The sequence below is a fragment of the Scleropages formosus genome, chromosome 11 (genome assembly GCF_900964775.1).
Source record: "Scleropages formosus chromosome 11, fSclFor1.1, whole genome shotgun sequence".
Taxonomy (NCBI): Eukaryota; Metazoa; Chordata; class Actinopteri; order Osteoglossiformes; family Osteoglossidae; genus Scleropages; species Scleropages formosus.
In genome coordinates this window covers 6,520,531-6,544,606 of record NC_041816.1, presented here as the reverse complement: position 1 = coordinate 6,544,606, position 24,076 = coordinate 6,520,531, and the positions used below count along the sequence as shown (strand labels likewise).

General features: G+C 43.5%; 1 protein-coding gene across 3 annotated transcripts in view; it reads left to right on the top strand.

The window, feature by feature from the left end:
- The window catches only part of ankrd11 (ankyrin repeat domain 11), an 84,741-nt gene that overhangs the window by 20,407 nt on the left and 40,258 nt on the right, over nucleotides 1–24,076 (top strand). The gene's annotated exons all lie outside the window — the stretch shown is intronic.

The window sequence follows — 24,076 nt, the reverse complement described above, 5'->3', positions numbered from 1 at the left end:
CTGTTGGTTGTCAGGCCACAAAGCATATACTGAGTTAAGAGAGGCTTTATTGTCATCTCGACCATATACAGCTGGTACAGTACACAGTGAAACGAAACATTCCTCCAGGACCTTGGTGCTACATGAAGCAGAGTTACCGACACAAACTACACAGGCTACATAAAGTGCACTTTTGCAAGACTTGTGCAAATAGTACTAGACATTACAATAGTTACTAAAATGACAATGCTAACTAAAACAGGACAATTGTTTCGGTGTCAGTCCAGTCCCTGAGTATTGAGGAGTCTGATGGCTTGGGGGCAGAAATTGTTACACAGTCTGGCCGTGAGGGCCCGAATGCTCTGGTTCCTTTTGCCAGACAGCAGGAGGGTGAAGTCTGTGTGAGAGGTGCATGGAGTCATCTGCAATGCTAGTGGCTTTGCGGATGCAGCGTGTGGTGTAAATGTCTGTGATGGAGGGAAGAGAGACTCCGATCTTTTCAGCTGTCCTCACTACTTGCTGCAAGGTCTTGCGATCCGAAACGGTACAATTTCCGAACCAGGCAGTGACGCAGCTGCTCAGGATGCTCTCGGTAGTCCGTCTGTAGAATGTGGTGAGGATGGGGGAGGTGGGAGATGGATCTTTATCAACTCTTGCAGAAACTAGAGATGCCGCTGGGCTTTCTTGGCTATGGAGCTGGTATTGAGGGACCAAGTGAGGTTCTCCCAGATGAACACCAAGGAATTTGGTGCTCTTGACAATCTCCACAGAGGAGCTGTTGATGTTCAGCGGAGAGTGGTCGCTTCATGTTCTCCTGAAGTCGTCAACCATCTTTCGTTTTGTCCACGTTTAGGGACAGGTTGTTGGCTCTGCACCAGTCTGTTATCCACTGCACCTCCTCTCTGTAAGCTGACTTGTCATTCTTGCTAGTGAGGCCCACCATCAATGCCTTAACTGTTGCCTTAAAATACTTATGAGGTTTTTCTAGTATTTTATGGTTCTTTGTTTTAAATGCTGTTGGAGATGAAGCTTTTCATCCTCCTGTTCACTGTGCTGTTGACAGTATTTCCGTATCCAGTTGACATGCTCCATCTTGTTGCATGCAGCACTGACCTTAGGCTGTATGTCGTCCTTTTAGTTTGTGATTATCAGGCCTGTTCTCCCACCTTTTCATTCATAGCCCCCAGTGCCTGCTGAACCTGTGAGCTGTGGAAGCAGAACTGCTACTACACCTGTCCCATTTGAACCTGGCCATCCATTTGGTTACATTGAGCACCCTCGCACTTGGAATGAGGAGCAAATCTGTTGGCAGATACCATGCAAACCAAATATGTAGTACTGTCTCTTTATTTTGTGACCTGTTGACTGTCATGAGCTTTTATTGTACATATTTCTGTGATGACAGGAAGCTTAAATTACAGTAAATTCCCCTTTTTCATTTTACTGTTACTTTAAAAACCATTAAGTCCAGATTAACCACTACTGACTCTTTTTGTCTTCAGAAGCTTGCAGGAGAGGAATTTTGTTTACCATAAGTACCTGTTTGAGCTGTATTCTGGAACAGGGTGAGGTTACTGCTTGCGTGTGTTTTCTTTCAGCCCTTGTGCTTTCACTTGGATTTTACAGTGCACTGGGTGTGTTCCCTTACTCACACAGTCTTCAAGCATATGGCTGTGTAAACATCCCCAGCTAAGAATGGGGTAGTCAAAATGCTCTTACTTTTCTGCCATTCTCTCTGGATTTGAACCTACCTTCCAGTTCTTATGTAGGCTCACTTGGTGTTAGATAGGACTTTATCAGCTGTGTTCCAGCAAAATGTTGTCTTTTTTTCCATTGGGTTTTTTTTACATTCCTTGTATTTAGCAGCACTCTGTTCAGCTTTGATGATTAGTTTCCACTGGTGCAGCTGATAACTGGCACATGTTTTAAGCTCCAGACCTGTCTCTCTTCTTCTGTCTTTGTGCCATGTGTTTTGCCTGTATGTGTTTCTTTGTTATTGTTTCTGTGTGCAAGTATCTATAAGCATTAAGCTTTTTCAATGGTTATTGCTGCCACTCTTCCGGCCTTAGATCAACACGCTGATCAGTGTGGGATCAGATCTGGCTGTTTGTCGCAGGGCCAGCCGGGTCCGGATCCAGGTGCTTGTCTGTGGCTGAGTCCAGAGTGATGGCAGTTCTTTTTTGGTGTGCTCTGTTCTTCCGATTTCTGGCGTGGATTTGCTGCAGCTGGCTGGCTGGAGTGATCTCGGGGCCTGCCTCAGCTTGCACACTGGGGAGAAGTCATGCTTGGAATGGTAATTTCCATGCTCTTGGAGGGCTGTTAGTGTTTTCCATTTGAAGTTTCGATATGGACAATCAGATGAGATGCTGAGATATTCCAGATATTTTTGCTTAAAAGGCCATTAATAACAAAATGTCGATATTTAGAAAAATAAATGGCAAAGCATTCATTGTGAGTACCTTTTAAGGCCCTTATTCAGTTTGCACCCTACTTTTGTATTGGGCAGGAAGTTGCACCATTGTGTCTGTCTGTCTCTTCTTCATGCGCTTGACTACTTCATTTAGACCACACCTGTTTTGAAGCCATTTGTTTGTGACTAATTGCTCTCTGTCAAAATGCTTTGGGGGCTTTCCGCAAAATTAGACCTTTGAATCAAATTTGGCAGCAGGCATAACTTTTCTTTTTTTTGGCTGAAACTTGTTCAGGAGAAAGGGTTGCTGGAAATGTAGTATTTATTAATTTCCAGAAATTCCATGTGAGCTAAAACTTTGCAGAACAAGTGTATCTTTGGTGTTATGTGTTTGACTTGTGTTGCAACATCTGTCACTGTTATAAAAGGATTATGTGCTCTGAAGGAAAAATTGAGACTCAGGTTCTGAAACCTAATATTTAACACGAAGTTGGAGGAAATGGCTGGAGGTCTTTAAACTTGCTGTCATACATGTGCGTGCGTATGTACACACACGCAATTCATGTAAATGAGACAATGCAGTGTTTCCTCTACTGATGTTTATACTTGGTGACACTGCTATGCTATAATGTGTTGAAAATATAAAACAATAATTTGTTAATTTTTGTTAGGAAAGAGGTAAAATTTTCTTTAAGCAAGAATAACTGCCTCTTTGCAGTATTAAATTGTATCTAAAATATTTCTTGCTTGACAATTCTTGACACGCTAAGTGAATTAGCCATTCATACCTTGCTAGGTAAAATTCTAGAAATATTGAAATGTCAAAACTTGCAAGAAATGTTTGCTTAATCAAGTTATGTTTGTCCCCAGTGGTTATTATTCATCCATAAAGTTGCATTTTCATGCATGCAAGATGCAAAGATAAACTCCCTCAGGTAGCTGTTTCTAGCATGAAAATATAGATCCAGGTATTTCCTTTACTAACACATACTCAGATTAAATTTCATTAGAATCATAAAGTTGCCTGGGGGGGGGGTCGTTAATGAGTCATATAATTCTGCCTGTTGATAGGGTCAACTCTTACTGCCGTGTTAGCACAAAGTAATAGGCCTTCGGGCTGTTGATGATGTGGTGAGATGATTGACAGGTCTGGGACAGGAACTTAATATGGTTGTGAAAACAATTATTGCATGGCAAATGTGCAAAAAGCGATCTCCTCCTGGTCCTTGCTGGCCTTGTAAGGAAAATCATTGCACAAGGGTGGCACACTCAAAGTATGAGAGTGCAGAGATGCTGGTTTGGGGATCGCTTTCTGTATCATCACATGTGGCTTGTTATGTTCTGCAACAGCCTAATGAACACAGTGATGCGGCTGAGAAGTAGGAGCTCCAGTCCTGCTATAGTACTGGTCCCTGTTAGCTCAGTCCTTGCTTCTTTAAGGAAGTTATGGACTTCAGTGGAAAAAAACAATTGCAAATTGGAACTAACATGATTTAGAAATTTTCATTGCATGTTTTATTGATGCGCTAGCATACCTCAGTGAGCCCTTGCATTCTGTTTACATCGCATATTTCCTCACGTCCTCTACATGCCTTGCCACTGACCCGATTCATTGTTTTCTTTTTTGTCATAAAACTAGGGATGATAATGATAACCTGTGATGGAGTATAGTGACCAGTGATGCTTTTCCAAGACAGAATGACATGCAAGCATGAATTAAACTTTTGCATATGTTCTCATTCATTCAACCATATTTGACCTTAGTTTGCATCACTGTGGCACCAGTGTGTGTATCTGAATATGGTAAAATAAGAACAAAAGCTTCTTTTTTCAGTAACGTACTACTGAACAGGGGGGTGCGGTGGCGCAGTGGGTTGAACCACAGTCCTGCTCTCCGGTGGGTCTGGGGTTCGAGTCCCGCTTGGGGTGCCTTGTGACGGACTGGCGTCCCGTCCTGGGTGTGTCCCCTCCCCCTCCGGCCTTACGCCCTGAGTTACCGGATTAGGCTCCGGTTCCCCGCGACCCCGTATGGGACAAGCGGTTCTGAAAGTGTGTGTGTGTGTGTGTGTGTGTGTGTGTGTGTGTGTGTGTGTACACTACTGAACACCATTCACTTCTTGCTGAACTCAGTTTATGTAATTTAAGTTCCACTGTCCATACAGTGTGACTGAGAAGGCAGTCTTAACAGTGACTTGCTGCGTAGGTGCAATCTGCAGCCTCTGTTTTGCATGGACAGTGGCACTACCTTGAATGTTTTCACAACAGACTCCACCTCAAATGTAGAGCAGATTCGAGGTCACTCTCAATGTCTCTATTGTTCTGCCTTTACTGCTGCACTCACAGGTCAATATTGATATCAGAGTTGCATATGCCTTCCTTTCGTAATCCACTTTGCATCAGAGCTTTGGTATGGAGGTTTGGCCGGGGGTAGGAGGTACCAGTTACCATTGTTGCTCCACTTGAGGGATTTTGAACAAAAGCTCCAATGACCACCTGAGCACTGGACCTTTGATCATTATACATACTTAACTGGTTTTTGAACAGAGGCCAGTTACAGCTTTATGCTTCTGGGCTTGGCTTTCATCTTGTCTTGACGTGAGACCATCTTGTCTACTACGGTTGCAACTTATATGGAATTCTGAGTAAAGTTAGGAGCATGAGGCTGTGGCATGCAGAAACAGGGATTACAGGTACTCTTGGCTTGAGCAAGAAATTCTGAAAACTGCTGCATTGTAGGGGGTGCGGTGGCGCAGTGGGTTGGACCGGGTCCTGCTCTCTGGTGTGTCTGGGGTTCGAGTCCCGCTTGGGGTGCCTTGCGGCGGACTGGCGTCCTGTCCTGGGTGTGTCCCCTCCCCCTCCAGCCTTACGCCCTGTGTTGCCGGGTTAGGCTCCGGTTCCCTGCGACCCCGTCTGGGACAAGCGGTTCAGAAAGTGTGTGCGCGCTGCATTGTAAGGAAACAAAACACAAGCTGCTTAGTGTATGTAAACAAGATGTGGGATGGTAGTTGAGCATTTCTGACAAGAACTGCTATATACTTCTGTTTCCTTGCCCTATGCACTTTCCTCTTGCATAATTTGCTGTCCTCAAAGGTTCAGTTTCCAGGCATTAATTACTTCTCTTATGCCTTCCACCTCTCCTGTGGGATAGGCTGCCAACAAGGGTTCTCCAGGCATCCTTAAGAGCTAAGATGTCATGAAGTCTCCTTGTTGGTGTTTCTGTAGCTGACAAGGTTTTTACAGTGTGGGGTAGCTTGCCCCATGCCCAACCCTCCTCCTTTCTCAGCCAGGCTTGGGACCATCCATAGTGGAGTTCATTAATTACTGCTTTACATTTAAACAACAAAGTTTTCATAGAATTTGCAAAATTTCCACTTTTTCAAATTTTAAGTTTCTTACCTCTATATCATTCTATAAAATTCTGCTGATAAAACTTAACCCGAGCAAGATGACTGTAATATCAAGAGCAACATCAGACATTAAAAAAAATCTGCTAGCTAGTGAAGTGGTTTGGAGGAAAATAATTCAGTTTTGAAAATGGTTTTGTATACGTGGCATCATCCTGACCCGATTTCTCTGCACAAGGGCCTGTTTCTCCGCACAGCGGGCAGACGGCCTTACCCCTTGGTCAGGCTGTTCTGGTGCAGTACTGGATCCCTGTAAATCTGGAATCAGTGCACATGTAGCACCAGGCAGATCAGGCTGGATGTAATTTGTGAGCCCCCATGGTTATGTTTATGAAGAATTCACTCTTTCAGTTCACCAAGTTTGCCAGGCTGGGAACTCTCAGGGTCTTGGTTGTTTTCATGGAAGTACCCTGGAGTGACTCATCATGCTGGAATTGCACGGTTATCATATTTCTCACTCCCTCTCACTCTGAGCAAGTGCTCGTTCCCCATGTTTTTCATGTAATTGCACTTCAGAGATACAATCAGCCTCTGTTTGGGCTGTCATCTGCTGCTAGTTGCCCCCCCCCCCCTTTTTTTTTTTTCTTTTTCTTTTAAAAACCTGTTCAGATGTCTTATCTGTACATGAGACTGTCTACAACACACCATGATGGTCTCTTTCACAGGATTTTTACTGGCATTTTGAAGGTTCTGTAGCAGAACCATTGCATAGGCTTTCAGTTCCTCCCCTTCTCCTGCCTCTTACATGTTATGCAGTCATTGTCCTGGCAGGATATTTTACTGTGGAGTTGATGATAAATATTATGTTGTAGGTCTTATGTACAAGCGCACATTTTCTTTAATACAGATTTTAACAAATGTTTGAGTTGTACATTTCTCTCCCTCGATAGCAGTTCATCTGTGTTGCCATTGCTATTTTTGTGCATGGAGACCTAGATTCAATCAAATAGTAGTGCTTATTTTCAAGATACAAGTGGTGTATGTTGTGAATAAAAAAAAAACAAAGAATAAATTAGGGCTCACTATGGTCCTCTGTGCCTTCCTGGTTGGAAGAAACATGGAGCTCCAGGTTCACCTAATTCCCCCCCCCCCCCCCCCCCCCCCCAACCATGGATAGGTGGCAGGATCCCTGCCAGATGGCCATATGTCTCCAGGGTTGTGTAAGTGAGGTAGTGGTGATAACTTATGTGTAACACTTTCCTCTTTAAAGGAATGATTGTGTGGGCCAACAGCAGTTGAGTACACTGTATGCTCAATAGAACGCAGCTCGACACAACATGGGATCACATATAACGTGGTCAGCGCTTGGACCCCACATGTTTTTTTTGATCAGCTCTTTTCTACCTGTTTCAGATCTGGGTGGTTCCCAAACACATTTCCAAAAGTCAAAAGGTAAAGTTATGCAATATAGCGATTAGTACAACACAGACCTACAGTGAAAAATAAATGTTGAAATTTTATGGAAAACCTTTTGAATGATTGCCTAGTAGATATGTTGTTTTTATCACTCATGTTGTAAAGCCTTTTTTCCGTGATCTTTTGGTGTAACTTTGCTTTATTGCTCAGATGTTTGAATACTAATTTTCAAAGATTAAGTCAACAATGTTGCAAAAACGCTTTTGTTTTCCCCAATCTTTTGATTCAACTTCACTGTCTTGTTACTAAACAATGGTGCTTTGACTCATTGAGTGACTGATTTGCAAACACGGCCTTATACAACATCTTTGTCGTTAAACAGCCCTGTAGCAATAATAACATTTAATGTTACAGAACTTAACACATCTGGATACTCTGGTTCATTAAATTGTGGTTCACCAATAAAAACAAGAATTCTTGAATTGCACTTTATTCGGTATAACGGAAACTCGTTATAACATGGCATGAAGTTTGGACTTCACTGTCCATCCTATATTGGGTCTACAGTATACTAACTGGCCTGAAGTCAGGAAGTCGGGACACTGTGCTCGTAGCAGTAGTTCAGTTACAAGGCCATTAAATGGCAAGTAATAATCCACTATGTAGAGTAAGCAGTGCAGCATCACAGAAAGAAGCAGTGCAGCTCCTGTGCAACATGAGTATTTGCTGCACTCTTTGTGTTGTTCTTTACCTTTTGACCTCAGTGTTATCTTGTTTTAATCACTGGCTATATGAATCATGAGTTTCCAGATTGAGCAGTGATGACTAGAAGTTTAAAATTTCTAATGCAGACTTAGTTTTCCTGGGTGGTCTCCTTTATTAGAATAATAGAGAAGCATTTTGCAGTTAGTGTGACTTGTATTAGAAAAGCTGTTGACAGATCAGTAGTGTTACCCCAGTCACGATGGTCTCCATTAAAGAGCGGTGTTCATTACATTTCGGTCGTAGCATTGGTGTTCAGTTACCGTGGTCTTCAAATGCCTCTGGGATGCCAGCTTAGAAGAACAGGAATCTTGGGTGGAGAAGTGTGCAATGCAGGAGAATTCAGGATAATGTGGTTAGGAATGCCACAGCAATAGTGGCTCTGGGGAGGGGTAGAATTGAGCTTGTGTATTTTGCTTCCACTGTGGAGGTAGCAGCACTCCTGCCTGTGTTGTCTCGTATCTACATTGAATAGTCTACTCTTCAATTAGACAAGAAGAGCTCAGGGCTCTACAGTCATGCTGACAGGTGCAGAGGCAGCTGAAGCAGAGCGGCCAGAGGAGGTTGTCGTCCTAATCTGATTTTCTCTGAAATGGGTTGCGGAGTTGCGGTCTTGCTCTTGGGCTACCAGTGCTTCTAGCTCTGGTGGTCATGAAGGAGTGTTATCGTGGCCATGAAATTGAAAGAAGTATGCAGGGCTGGTTTTGTTTCCCCTGCATACATGGTTTATCTCCTGCTAGTGGAGTTTGGCTTAGGAAAGAAATTGACACACCTACATACAAAGGCCCATGAAATTGTGGGGAACGTGCGGCACAGCAAGTAGCGCTGCTGTAAGGATGTGGCTTCAATCCCCGCTCAGTCTGTGTGGAGTTTGCTTGTTCTCCCTGTGTCTGCGTGGGTTTCCTCCCACAGTCCAAAGACATGCTGTTCAGGTTCGCCCATAGCGTGTGAGTGACGGAGAGTGTGTGTGTGTGTTCCACTGATGTACAAATGAGTGACCCATTGTAAGTGAATAAGGTGTGTGGGCTGATAACACTACATAGTTTATTGGAAGTCACTTTGGAGAAAAGTATCTGTTAAATAAATAAATGTAAATATATATAACAAATATGTAAGTGTGACTATATACTGTGCCTGCTGGTGTGCTGTCTTCATACAACAAGGAGAAATGGTACCAGACTCCTGTCGGCATGTCACATGCACGTTACACCTAGTATTTCTATAATTGCATGTATCATGTAAGCAACAGTTCCCAACACATTGCTGGCCTACTTTCTTTCTGCAAAACAATGACTTCCCAGGCATGGGTTATGAGAAGCTATTCTTCCTCTGCTGGACTGCAACAGGCTCCAAGCTGCAGGCCTCCGGTGGCAGGCACATCTTCCCCAATGGGTTATTGCACGGCTGTTGCTATAGCGATGACAGGGAGGACGCCTCAGCAGCAGCAGGGACATACGTGATGAGGAATGTGATGAGCAGGATCAGAGCCTGAGGCAGAGTGGAGTTCATCTTTTAAGCCCTGGCTTTCGTGCAGGTCCACCTGTTCATGCGTCACCCATGGTGCTACAGTACAGGAGCTATATGAGTAAGTGAGATGCCAGGCCAAGATGAGTTGTGATTGGGTTGCCCACATGGATTTTTCATTGAGAGTTCTTTTATTCTAATCTGATCCATATAGCCCTTTCTTGTTTAGCTTTTCCACATAGAAAGCCGCAAAAAGTTTTAACTAAAGCACAACGGGAATGGGAGCAACAGGGCATCTAGACAACGAAGGTCCTTGTTTCTCTCAACATCCTTATGCTGTTGGCCACTTGGTCACTGGATGCTGAGGTGAGTTGAAGTCTGCTTTAAAGGGGCATAGAACCCAATGGTATCCTCAGCATTTGGGGAACCTCCATCTCTGTGGCTGTAACTGCTTGCACTAATGTGTGCGGTGCAACATATCAGTTTTGTTGCAGTGGTAAAGCACCAACCCTGTTTACTTGCAGTGTGACTAGAATATGTCTGGTTTGGACTAGGTAACTAGTCATATTTGACTTCTGTGTTCCTGTGAAGTCCATTTGTGTATCAGTTACAATACCTGTAGCCTGTACATTAGTCTTTTTTTTTTTTTTTTTTTTTTTTAAAGGAAGTGGGAAAGGGGTCCAGTAGAAGTTGCAGTTTGCTTAGGTGAGCTGTTAATGAAGTACAAATCTTAAAATGGTTACAACAACCAGGCTGCGTAGTATGATGCATGTGAGAAAGTGCTATAAAAATCTATCACATCTGATTCCAGCTTTGAGCTGTAGGAGGAGAGCGGTGCATTGGCACAGAGGGATGTCATGGTATCCTCAGCCCTGCTGCTGTGGAAGAAACCCTGTTTCCCTCCAGATCTGCTTTCTGCTCTGTTACAATGTGTCCTGTGCATATGGCTGAATAAAAAACCCACAATACTACCTGGCTAGGTTGCCTGTTGCTCTGACGTAAGACTACAGGGTGGTGTTACCTGGTTGCTATATGTATCTGGGTGAGACAGACAAGTGTTGCTTTGCAGGGTTAGCCAGCATTTTGCTGTAGTCGGGGATTGGAGGAAGGAAGAGGTTCAGTTGCCCTTTGAAAATATGGAGGAATAATGAAATGATGGATGGAGTGGAGTGACTTTGTATACATTCTAAATGGATGCAAGGATTACAACATTTAGGAGGGGATGGAAGTTGGTTTTTTTTTTTTTTAAAAGGGTGCTATTGCTCATACGCCCAAGTCTCCCAGAAGCTTGTTTCATATTCCCCCCCCTCAGATTCCCCTCAACACTACTGGTACACCTCAGACAAGTCAGTCTGAGAATGTTGCTGAGGGATTTAGAGGGCATTCTGTGAAGGCTAAGCCAGACTTGGCTGCTGGTGGGACGTCATCAGTGTAAGAGGTACAGCAGTGACAGAGTGGCTAAATATAGCTCAGCTTAACAGGATGATGTCATGGGCCAACGTACGGGGGGGCTTACTGTTCTATCTACCTCGCCTAGGTGCTAGCTTAAAGGACATAAGGCTGACCAGAATCAGCAACTGGTTTTTACCGTTTCGTTGTCTTTCTCCATGTCTTTATGGTAAACAACTGCACTGCACAAATACAGAATGCAGTCACATTAACATGTCTGTTTTTATTCACTTGTGAATGTTCTAGCCATGCATCATAGTCAAACATTCTCTGTCCCATTTCATTCATACTTTACATAATCACATTGTGGATCAACTGCATTTGGCTGTGTGGTCTAAAGTCATCTTTTTAAGTGTTTGGTTATCTGTCTTGCTAAAAAGATATTGTAGAGATTCTCAGAAAGCCACAGAAATGGTCAATCACTGAAGTTTAAAAAAAAAAAAAACAGCTTCTAAATTCCTGTTTCTTTTTAGCACCACCATAAGAAAACATCTAATGTTTATTAGTGGTTATTTCTGAGTTTTTGCTTTAAATGTAGTAAACATTTTCCCATTGAACATTCAGCCTTTTTTGTACCCCAAGGCAAGTACACTCTCATCAGTACTTTCACTGTCAGAGCTACAGAATCTGATAATGTGGTTAGATAGAGGCTATAATGCTTTTAAACAGGTGTGCCTGTCATGTTAGCGCGTCTGTTTCTGTGGCTAGCTATCTGTCTCTACTGTGTGAGAACGGAAGCAAACAGGGCTGGAAATAGTTTTTGTTTCTTTGGGTGGGGTACCTGATGTGGTTCAAGGTTCGAGGTCCAAGCAACACTTTGCAACCCAAGGTTGCATGCCCCAAGGGACCAACCATGGCGTGTATATGGAGTGGAAAGCGGGGGAGGGTGTAGGGCCGCAATATGGACTCTGGCTGTGCTGGAGCTCGCCTCAAGGTCGAGGAAAGACACACCCGTGTAGTCTGGTGCAACAACAGGGGTGTGGCTAATACAGAGGCGGGGCTCACATGAAATTCCCTAAAGGAATACATCCAGCTCTATTATGAAGAAGGGCTGAAACTGCTTTACAGCTGTCATTCCAATCGCTGCCTGCTCCATTTGTATTTGAGTAACTCGGCTCACGTTCATCTCTGTTGAAAGTATATACCTCTGGAGAGTATCTGCTTAGGAATTTCTGTAGTGTATTGGCATGTTATTGCTTGTATGCTTTTCCCTGTATAGTTAGGTGTTGGTTTTAGAGCCTTTCAACATCGCAGAAGTGAAAAAGGAAGGGGAGGTGGCCCATCTCAGCCAAGGGGAAGCATTGCAACACAGCAGAGCGGTTAGGGTGTTGGGCAATGCGTTTTGGGGGTAGCCCAGGGAAAGGTGGAGATGTGTATTATTTCCTCATGTTTTGTCTGAAAGCAGCACATCCACAATGTGTGCTCAGTTGCTTTGTGTCCCCCAAAACACTGTGTCTTGTGACTTCCTACTATAAAACATCATTTTTGGGTTTTTACCTGATGCTGAGTTACTGTTAGTTTGTTACCGAATTAATGCCACTAGATAGCTGGGTTATTCTAGCTTTCCTTTTACCGTTGAACTTGTGGTATGATGGTTGGATTCATGTGCACACTATAGGAGCTGTAATAGGGAATAATGTTCTGTGAATCTTCAACTCTCTGCTCTCATGCCTCCCTTCCTCAAGGTCAGTTTCTAGGCCCTCAGCACCAGGATTTGACAACTTCCTGTGCTGGCCTCCTCCCTCCTGAGGAAGTGGTGGATAATGGTGGATAAGCAAGTGGGGGCAGTTTGTTTTGTAAAGTTCTCCACTACCGTACATGTGAATGTACTTCCATTTACTAATTGTTCCAGAAACCTGCACAAATGAACTGGCATCTGAGGGGACGAGGTCATAGTGTAGCCAGAGATGGGTTGTAACGTCTGCCCCAAGCAGCATCTGAAGGTGGTGGTTTGTCCCCTGGAGGGCTTCCCTTTGTGTGTAGCAGAACCTTGGTGCAGCTCCTTCTGACTGAGCAGAGCATTCCAGAGTTACAGGTTTGGGGGTCTTCATGCAGAGTCTAGAATAGATTGACAGGGTGAGGTGGATATGACGGGTGGCTGCGACTCTGGCTCCTAATCACACGTTTTAACTGTTAATTTCCTTGCCAGCCAAAGGAAAGAAAAATGTCCCATCACCAACTTTCATACCACACAGTTTAACTTTGAAGTAGTCACTGACTGATTTTTCAGTGAAAAAATCATAGCTTACTATAACTGACTCCTATTACAGTTATCAAGTCCTCACATAGAGCCCTTCTACCTTCACTGCTTTCCCAAAGTGAAGAGCATGGGAAGACTGTGTTTCCTGTCTTGAGTGAGTCTGTTCCATTAGGGAAGCAGCTTCTCATACACATGACTGCTCTCTGTACACTTACCCAGGGAGGGATGAGTCCCAGAGAAGGCGTTTTGTAACTCGGCTCCTTGCAGCCAACTCCTGGAGTTGTTGTTTTGGCTCATTTCAGGGTTTGAGATGGGTGGGGAGGTCCACATGGTAAATATACTTGAACAAATTTGTTGGCTGTGTAACTGTTGCTCAACAAGCTGCAGGTGTAACGCACACACTCGGCGTTTCTCTGTCGGCCTTCGATAGCTGATGAACTGGCCTCCCTTTTGACATTCTCTTCTACTTGTGACACGGATGGTGGAAAAACGATTCCACATATGGTAGTTATTTCACTGCTGCAATTAGGTTGAGTTCGTGTTTTGTGCTGGCAAGATGTCTAGTTTTCCCAGTCATTCCAGTCTGGCTGCTGCTTCTCTTCAGGCTGGAGGCCTGCAGACAGATCAGCTCCCAGAACTCTCCGTCAGCTGGAATGGTGTCACCTGACAGAAGTGCTGGCACAGGGAGTGCAGAGCACCCTTTGATGGAGCTGCCTCAGTCTTTTCCCAGGAGCAGAAATGGACCCACAAGACCCCTTGCTCTCCCTCTCAGTTTCTGTTCTTTGTCAGCCCTTTATTTATTTTATTTTTATTTAATTTATTTTTAACTCCTTGCCTTTACCAGCTGCACCAGCTTATACTTCCTTGTAGCCTTCCTTTTCACCCACACTTTCTTCTGTCCAGCTGGTTTTTGTTGGGATATCTGTTTGAGCCTTTAAATGATGGCACAATGCAGAATGTATTCTCTCTCAGCCAGTCTCCTCATCTTCTGGCACTGCCCCTGCACCCTCAAACAGACAAGCACCCCAAGCATCCCTTTAAGATTATTTCTAGGACTGTGTTATATCTCTTTGTTGTCTTGTCCAGTGAGTGTTTCTGGGTTTTACTGGACTCGGTGTGAAATGCAGATATTTTCAGCTAGAGCATTTGCTCTATGCTGTATGGCTGTGTGTACTGTAGTCAAATGGGATACGTAGCACTTTGTTTGGTCTCAGGAGTATGAGCAGTGACACATGGGTGCAGATTGTTAACGATGGTCTTTTTTGTATTTTATGCATGTAGAAGTAGCCTCATCAGTATTCCATGAGCAGTGTGCTCAGCCTGAGCAGTGCTACCTGACTTGAAATATTACAGATGTTTTTCACCATCATTTTAATGTTCTTCTATTTTGTAAAATCCACTAAAAACTAAAATGCTGTGTGACTGGGTTAATCATCGTAAGTAACTTAATGTTGTAAGTTGCTTTGGAGAAAGTTCAACTAAATTACTGATTGTAAATGTTTGTGGTGGGGTAGTGATAATTCTTGATCCACCAGGATTAATCAGGGAGCCCCCCGAGAATCATGCTGCTTCTCAGAGCCTCTTGGATGTTTTATGCGGTATAGAATGTCCGAGGGTGTGGAGGAGAAGCAATTTTTATAAACCTACCACTTGTACCAGCTCTAGTTCAGTGTCTTTTTGCACTTACCCACACTTACTTCATACCCTCTGCTGTGATGCTCTGCTGCTTCCTCTTATTGTTCCATCTCCCTCCACACAGCTGCTCCTGGTCTGCACACCTCCCAGCATGCCTGGGGCTATACACTGGGTCAGGGTGTGGTTGGCAGCATTGCAGACACTTTTTTTTTTCCACTACTTTGTCTTCATTCCCTTCCTAAACAGCATTTAGCTCTGAGGTAGAATTGTTGTTGTGCCAGTATGAAAACTAACTTGCAGACAGATTTTTGATACAAACTTGCAGTATCAAAATGGTGTGCTGCATGAGACGGTGGGGGTTGCTCCCACCTTGCCTGTCTCATGCAGCATATCATTGTACTGAAAAGGGAAAAGGAGGATAGCAGGATTACTGGGTTACCAGATCCAGGGCTACCATCAAAGGCAAGTGAACACTACAGGGGAGCCAATTGATTAAACACAGGTTACTACTTGTCTTCTCAAGCGTGCAAAATGCACGTGTGTGATTGGAAAGGGGGGCTTTCCTTCTCTGTAAAGCAAAGGCCAGGTTTTGTTCAGGAAGCTAGGTATTGTCTTTCCTCCCTTCTGTTTCGCATGACTGGTGGAAATAAAGCCATCGAGCAGGCATTTCATGTTCTGTGCATCTAGTGCAGGGTCTCATTTAGGAAGAAGCTCTGACAAACAGGCTTAAATTAGTTTTTTTGGCATGTAGCTTGTTGCAAGTTTCCCTGATCAACCAGGTAATATAATGTTTGGAATGAGAAGAATCTGTTGGCTCCAACATCTGATGTGTGTGGATATTAAGAGCAGTTAGGGGGAGAAGGATTGTGTATGAAGACCTGTCCATTCTACATTGCTAGGCCAGGATCTTATAGCAATGGCATCTTTCAGCCAGCTTCCTCTAGGCCCCAGGCTCTCCACATTGATCTAATTTTGTCATCTTTTTGCCAGCCTTTTCTGTGTCCGTTCTCCATAATCTGAGCCCTCTGAGTCTACTCCAGTCTTTCCTCTGCCCTAACCTTTCCCTTCTGTTTTGATATCATTTGCACATTTGAGACCACGGGAAAATGTACATGTATGATCAGAAACGAGAATAGAGAGCACATTTCCACACAGCGCATATGTAGGCCACGGTGACTCATATTTTGAATGTTCTAGTGCCCACATGTTGTTTTTCATCCCTCCCCCCACTGCAAACAATGTCAAAATCAGTTGGATGAATGTGAAGTGGTGATCATAGCGATATTGTACTGTTCATTTTGTTGAACTTTGTGCCCATTTCGTAATGCTGCATTTGCTTCTCTTGCCAAAGGTTTTGGCCCCTTATGAGACATTACAGAACTGTAGTACCTTTCCAGTACTGTTGAGAGGATACAGAAATATGTAGGAGTTGGTACTTTGACTTGGGAAATTCACACCTTTGTTACCTCATTCTTTGCTTGGACAAAAACTAAACAAGAGAATGCTGTTTGAAGCAGTGGAGAGGTTTGGCACTTTTTTGTGAAAGGTAGAGGGGAGGGGAGATGGTTGTTTCAAGGACATTAGGTTTTTGTTACAGCTACGATATGCTTGCTGTTTGCAGCAACATTTGGTGAAACACAAGTAGCAGCAGTCATTGACAGGCTGGCTTTAGGTTACCTGCAGATCTTTGTTCGTGCCAGTGAACGTGGAAGGTTTATGTCCTACGCCTTCCATGGAGAATATTGCCCTACTGAAGAAGATGTGGACATATTTGTTCATTTTTGAACATACTAGAAATTGTATGAGGTATAAGGCTTAACCCTAAGATTCGACCTTTAATTCCAAGACTAAATTTACCCAGCCTTGATCACTCATGGCTGCACTAATCCATGAGCCGATTCATAATGCTTCACAGAATAAGCCTTTGTAATAAATCTTTTTTCAAAGGGGAAAGCAACTGAACTGTTTCTGTTTTGAGCGCAAACTGGTCTGTCATGGATGCATCTGTTTGAGGATAAGAGGCTAAAGACCAATGAGCAACCAGTGCTTTACCTTCTGACCAAGGCTTTTGTGCTTGTTTGTAGTTTCAGATTACATTTAGACTGAATTCTTTTTTTTTTTTTTGTTCTTCATGTTTGTGCTGTTCATAGTCTCATCCCTATATTTTTGTGGGTGGTAAGGAACCCCCCCATTCATCCAGTGCAAAGGGCTGCTGAGAGCTGCCCCGTGGGAATGCACATGTGATCCTGGATCTACGTAAGAAGCCAGCCTTTCTGTCCAAGCAGAGCACCTTTTTTGGCTCCTCATTGTCCCTCCAGTCAGCGAAGCCTTGCTGCGCCCCAGAGCTGTTACACAATCCCCCGTTGCTTCAGAGATGGCCCGGGAATGGCTGCCTTTGAAGGAATGTGGTGTGGAGAGCAAGACTGTGGGTGGAGATGGGGCAGGCAGCTGCCGTGGGAGTTGCCGTATTGGATGGAAAGCTAGCCTGGAAACTGCTTACTGCTCTGACCTACTTTTCCATTCTGCGTTGTTTTTTCTGTTTAAACCATTGTATGTATTTTTGAATGTCCATGGTGCTGCTAGCAATTTCTGACATAACTGGCATTATGGGTGCTTTCAGCAACAGCTTGACCTGCACAGGATAGAGGGAATTTTACCAGACCAAGCAATGACCAGCTACTATCCTAAAAATGTACCTTTTACAGTATGAATTGAACCCCTGTGTGCATGGTATAAAATGCAAAAAAAGCAAAATTAAATCTATAAGGGGTAAGAACTGGCTGATTAAGTTGGGTTGAGGTTTAAGGCTAATTTAGACCTATGTCTAGATGGGGAGAAAAAGCTGCCCTAGTGCTCTGCAATTCTTTTAAGCATGTCATCGTGCCTTTAACAGAATAGTCTCTTGGTCACAGGTTCCAGGACCCTGTTTTCTCCACAGAACTTCCCCAGTTACTCTTCATTGCTTTACTGACCATGACAAATAATGGCAACACAGTGCAGACCATTCACCATGGAATGGTACATAAGCTTGACCTGTCACTGCACAGCACTACTAAATTAAATCTGACTGGTCATTGCACAATATAAACTCCATTTTACTTTAGCCTGCTCAGAGTTCATCAGCATTGTTTTAGTTCTGTTGAGTATTTTCCATTTGTAGTATTTTTGTTATATCACGACTAGAGCCACTGATTTACACTCACCAGTCACTTTATAGGTATACTTTGCTAGTACCAGGTTGGACCCCCTTTTGCCTTCAGAACTGCCTTAATTCTTTGTGGCATAGATTCAACAAGGTGCTGGAAACATTTCTCAGATTTTGGTCCATATTGACATGATAGCATCACGTAGTTGCTGCAGATTTGTCAGCTGCACATCCATGATGCGAATCTCCCGTTCCACCACATCCCAAAGGTGCTCTATTGGATTGAGATCTGGTGACTGTGGAGGCTATTTGAGTATAGTGAACTCATTGTCATATTCAGGAAACCAGTTTGAGACGATTTGAGCTTTGTGACATGGTGCGTTATCCTGCTGGAAGTAGCCACCAGAAGATGGGTACACTGTGGACATAAAGGGATGGATACGGTCAGCAACAATACTCAGGTAGACTGTGGCGTTTAAACGATGCTCAGTTGGTACTAAGGGGCCCAAAGTGTGCCAATAAAATTTCCCCCACACCATTACACCACCACCAGCCTGAACCATTTGTACAAGGCAAGATGGATCCATGCTTTCATGTTGTTTACGCCAAATTCTGACCCTACCCTCTGAATGTCGCAGCAGAAATCGAGACTCATCAGACCAGGCAACGTTTTTCCAGTCTTCTATTGTCCAATTTTGGTGAGCCCGTGCGAATTGTAGCCCCAGTTTCCTTTTCTTAGCTGACAGGAGTGACACTCGGTGTGGCCTTCTGCAGCTGTAGCACATCTACTTCAAGGTTCGGTGTGTTGTGCATTCAGAGATGTTCTTCTGCATACCTTGGTTATAACAAGTGGTTATTTGAGTTACTGTTGCCTTTTTATCAGCTTGAACCAGTCTGGCCATTTTCCTCTGACCTCTGGCATCAACAAGGCATTTTTTTGCCCACAGAACTGCCGCTCACTGGATATTTTCTCTTTTTCTGACCATTCTCTGTAAACCCTAGGGATGGTTGTATGTGAAATTCCCAGTTGATCCACAGTTTCTGAAATACTCAGACCAGCTGTCTGACACGAACAACTATGCCACGTTCAAAGTCACTTAAATCACCTTTCTTCCCCATTCTGATGCACAGTTTGAACTACAGCAGATCCTCTTGACCATATCTACATGCCTAAATGCACTGATGCTGCCATGTGATTGGCTGATTAGATATTTGCGTTCACGAGCAGTTGAACAGGTGTACCAAATAAAGTGGCCGGTGAGTGTAGCTGGCCTGTGTAGTGTGAGGAAAATGTGTGTTAAAGCTGGTTGTGCTACACTTACCACTGCACCTGCTTGTGTAGGAAGTCCATGTGCCTTGAGTGGGTCTCCACAACAGCAGTAGGCATTAGCTGTGGGCTATTGAAGGGAAGTCCCAGGATATGAGGGACTGAACTTGTCCTCCCAGAGGGAGAGCACAAAGACAGCGGACACTTACATTACATTTATGTTTATTTACTCAGCAGGCGCTTTTCTCCAAAGCAACTTCCAGTGGATACTATGTAGTGTTACTACCAGCCCACACACCTTATTCACCACGGTGGCTTACACTGCTAGATACACTACGCACAGTGGGTCTTTCATCCATATGTCAGTTGAACAGGTTAGGTATGTTCATCAAAAGAGTGTGGCAATATTTTAGCTTATTGTTCCCTTCCAGGCCAGAGAGAGGCACACATGCTTGTACACAGCATATTGGGGGAAAAGGGCACACTAGTCCTTTGTGCTGTTGACCGTTTTCCCATTCTGTGTTGTGTGTGTGTTGTGTGTTGTGTGTGTGTTGTGTGTTGTGTGTTGTGTGTTGTGTGTTGTGTGTGTGTTGTGTGTGTGTGTGTGTGTGTGTGTGTGTGTGTGTGAGAGAGAGAGAGACAGACAATCTGAAGTTACAGGACTGAAAACTTGCCTCTGGGCATTTCATTCCTTTCAGTGTTCTGCAAAATCTTTTGGAGCAACAGGTTCAGGGTTTGTGTTAGCTGGGCTCCATTTTGTTGTTGTTGTTGTTGTTGTTGTTGTTGTTGTTTGCTACTTGGTGAGAGACAGATTCATCACAATTTGACAATCCCCATTCCCCCCATTAATCCAGGTCTTGTTGCCCTCTCCAGCTCTCCCTAACTCTGCTAGTCCCTCACATTAAACCCCATTCACGCCACACAAATAGGGTGCTTCATGGTGACCTGAGGGAAAGCAGGGCTTTGTGTCATCGAGGCCTGTTTGTTCACTGAGACAAATGGTTCAAACCCAATAGGGACCCAGCATTGGGGTAAACTGGCTTCTTTTAGCATTAATCACTAGGGTCAAGCATGATGGAGAAAGACCTGCCATTTCTTTTCCTCTATATGCAGCAGAGATTTAGCTCTCTTAGCACATCCACAAAAGCTAGAAGAACTTTCCTGTATTTATTATTTTGAAGTATAATCCCTGTCTTTTCTGCAATTAATACTGGACAGAGAGGGGCTCACCAGTTCACAAACTCAGCTTTATTCAGGGGCTAATTTTTTTTCCAACTTTCCAGTAGCTTCTGCAAATACTTGCTTCTTTGTATTGTTAATCTGTGTGTATACTACTAGCAGTTGAAACCTCTTCCAGTGAGACTTGTAAGTTCGCAGGTTTCCACACACAACCAACAACTTCAGATTCTCTCCCAAGTCTTCCAGAGGGTACTTTATACAGGATTCTCATGGGGATTATTTACTCTTATGCTGAGTCATGCAAGAGACAAAAATAAGTGCTTTTGAACTGCTCTGAACCAGGATGGTGTTTTCTCTAATACTCTTGTGAAGTGCATATTAAGCTATGTTTGAGGCTATTAAAGTTGCACTCCAATGTTACTCAGCTGAGACCTGTCTGTCCAGTCAGATACATGACCACTGCCGCATAAATGGAGTTCACTCCAAGGAATGATCATAACAGTGGTGGACTTTGGCAGATTACTTCAAATAGCAGAAGTATTGCTTTTGTAAGAGGGGCTTGTATGTACTGTAGGAGCTCTGCAGGGATGTGTGCACGATCGACCCCCCCCCCCACCCTTCTACTGCACTACATTCTGGGAGGCTTTGAGAGACAGACCTACACAGAAATAAACCAATGGAGAAACAAGACCTTGTTTGATAGCTCAGATGTGAGGAGTTGGTGGTGAAGGTGGTAGTGGTTTGCAGAAAGTCTCTCTGCTACACAGGAATTTCTGTTGTAGTTTTTGTTGTTTTCGAAAAGTTCAGCACACCTGCTCCAGCATGTGTTTATCTAGTGGTCACCCACTCTCAACTCAACAAGGAAAGTGCCTGTTGCACAGGCCACCGATTTAAATACGGTTCCGTCAGCAGTTTTAATTCTTATTTCAGAAGCCTCTGTGCTTACACTGTGCACTGAACCCAGAGTCAGACCCAGAGCTGGACCGTTCACCCCGACTCTGCAACAGCACACTGGTACAGCCATGTTGGATCACAGGCGATCTGTCTACAGCGTGCACATGTTCTGTCTGATTGCTTCACTGGGCACTGAGGTCACATCATGTTTCCTGCTGAACGTTTGATACATGTCAAAAGTGAAATTTTTCAGAGAGGAAAGTAGAGGAAGTAATCATGCACACCAGTGCTACATAAGAACATCAGGAGTATCACTGAAAAAGGGTGTGGATGGTTACTTTCTGCATTTTTCATTTATTAAATGCCTTTTTGTTTTTAAAGTCACTAAAAGGCAGCTGCTTGGTAAATGGACATTGCTTGATTTTCCTACTGAGGGTGTCAGTTGGGCTAAAGGAGACTTGGACACTCATGTGCAGATGCACAAGCCAAAGAGAAAGCAGCCTTGGCAACTTCATGAAAGATGCATTGACAGCTTTTGTGAACCTCCTCATGTCATTACAGCAGCACATCTGTAGTTGCACACAATCAGCAGGGATGTCCATTGTGATCAGGATGCAAATACCTTTAGATTATCTCTGGGAACTGAGTGTGTAAAGGGGGTCGTCTGGTATTAACCTGCACTGCGTAGAACGTGGCATTCACCTTGACCGTATACGTCAACATTGAGCTTAGCGTGTGTCTGTATTCTGCAGATGTATGTTTTTTTCCAGGCAGCTCCCATAGGGTGGAGCTCTGATGCACTGGACCCCATCCACAACTTTGCCTTGCTCACCTATTGGATTGGCTTTCATCGTAGCACTGATGCATTATTCATGTGTGATCTGTGGGACCACAGCAGCCATTGGTAGGTCTGTGCAATTAGAATTCAGTTTGGTACCCGGAACTCACCCACAGAATGCACCAATCAGAGGAGAGCACATGTTGCCGCATTATAAACACTTCCCTCAACTCCCCCCACCCAGATACTCCAGTGTGTTACTGTATACGTGCAGTCTTAATGCAGAGCCAGTTTAGATGCTTGCCGTTCTCTTTTCAGGTGCATAGGGATAAGTTTTTTTTTTTTTTTTTATTGAAGGTATTCATATTATTTTGCTCTTCATCACTGCTGTTTTTCTTAGTTTTTTGTGCGATAATTTTTGTTGTTGTTTTTGTCTGCTCATAGGTGCTTAAAACTAAATCATTTCTCTTTTTTAAACAAGTCCAAGTAATCGTCTGCCATGTCTTACAGCCAATAAAAATGTCAACACCGAAAGAAATGGGGAGTGTCCTGGAGCATGTATGCAAGTGCTAGCTCAGATGATTATCTGCAGAGAACATTCTCAGTTTGTGCTGTGTAACCTTCTCTTCACCTTGATATGGACCTGGGAGCAACTTTGTAAGATTTTCTTGACATAGCCCCTTGCAGAGGCATCTCTTACATGGACTGAATCTACTGGAACCCAGCTGGCAGATGCCATGCACTTTGGTCCGTCTTCTCGGTCATCCTGTGCAGAGTATCTAAAGAGCCTGGAAAATAAACATCAAATGGTGTTTGCCATTAAAGCCACAAACTGGATGTCGTGAGGATGGTGCAGTCCTTGCTTCATAACTTCTTCGGTGTGCTGCCCCACTTCACCATCAGGCCTCAAACCTGCTGCATGCATTGCTAGGAAGTTGAAAACACCCACAAAAGCACAGGTTCAAGTATAGACAGACTGTTCCGAGTCCCTGCATCTGTCAAATGCAGCTGTAAACAATTTGTCTGATGCAGCTGACAGCAAATGTTTCCGGTATTTTTAGTTGTGCACAGTCTTAGTTTTTCAACAATGCCATAACATGCAAAATTGGTAGAATAAAGGAAGTTATTTGTCTCTGAATTTGTTCAGGAAAATACCTAACCATGCAAATGGGTCAGTTAATGTAAGTCATTAAGGCAACAAATTAATAAAGGGAATGTCAAAGCTAAAATGAGTAATTATGGTTTTACTGCTTTGCTATGTTCCACCAGAGGCCCGCTGTTCTTCTCAGAACTATTCTTTTCACTGTCGTGAACACAGACTGAAAAATTGAGTTTTGTATTAATTAGGAATCACTCATTAACATCACATCTATATTTGAAAGACACCTAAACTCACCTTATGTGCCATCAAGTCAATGTACACTCTTTGCAATTGCAGAGGAAGTGTCTCCAGAATTTTCTCTCACTCTCTTATGCCTTTTGGCTGAGATGGGTGCATGTTTGTTGTGATTTAAAACTCCCTGTAACTACATAAAATTATTTGGGCCATACATTGTTCTGCAAAATGGTATATACTTACACTGTTGCTTTTTATACTGATTAAGATTACACTGAAGTTTAGTCTTAAATTGCCACAGGGCAGCTTTATGGTACAGGTACATTTGCCACAGTCAGACCTGCTAGCAGACTTTCATTGCTCCAAAAATGTATTTGAATTTTAAGACATTTTAGTCCAGACTTCAGCTAATTGTCGGCTCAAACCAGATTACTCTTCATTGTTGCTTTGTAAGCAGCGTTGGTAGTGTAGTGGTTAGAGCTATTGCTTTTGGACCCACAGGTTGCAGGTTAATATCTCCCCTCTAGCTGTACTTACCCTGTATTGTTCCAGTAAAACTCCCCAGCTGCATAATTGTAAGTAGCTTAACATCGTAAGTTGCTTTGTAGAAAGTGTCAGATAAATGAATAAAAGTAAATGTAAACACAGAGGTGCTATCACAGTGAAATATAATTGTAAAAAAATCCTGAATATCTATTTGCAGTGAACAATATACAATATAATCTTGTAGAGGTGAAACACAAAAATGAAATTCGGTCCATGTCTTTTAATGGCTTCAGCTTTAAATAAATGAACGTATAAAAGAGCAATAAATCCTT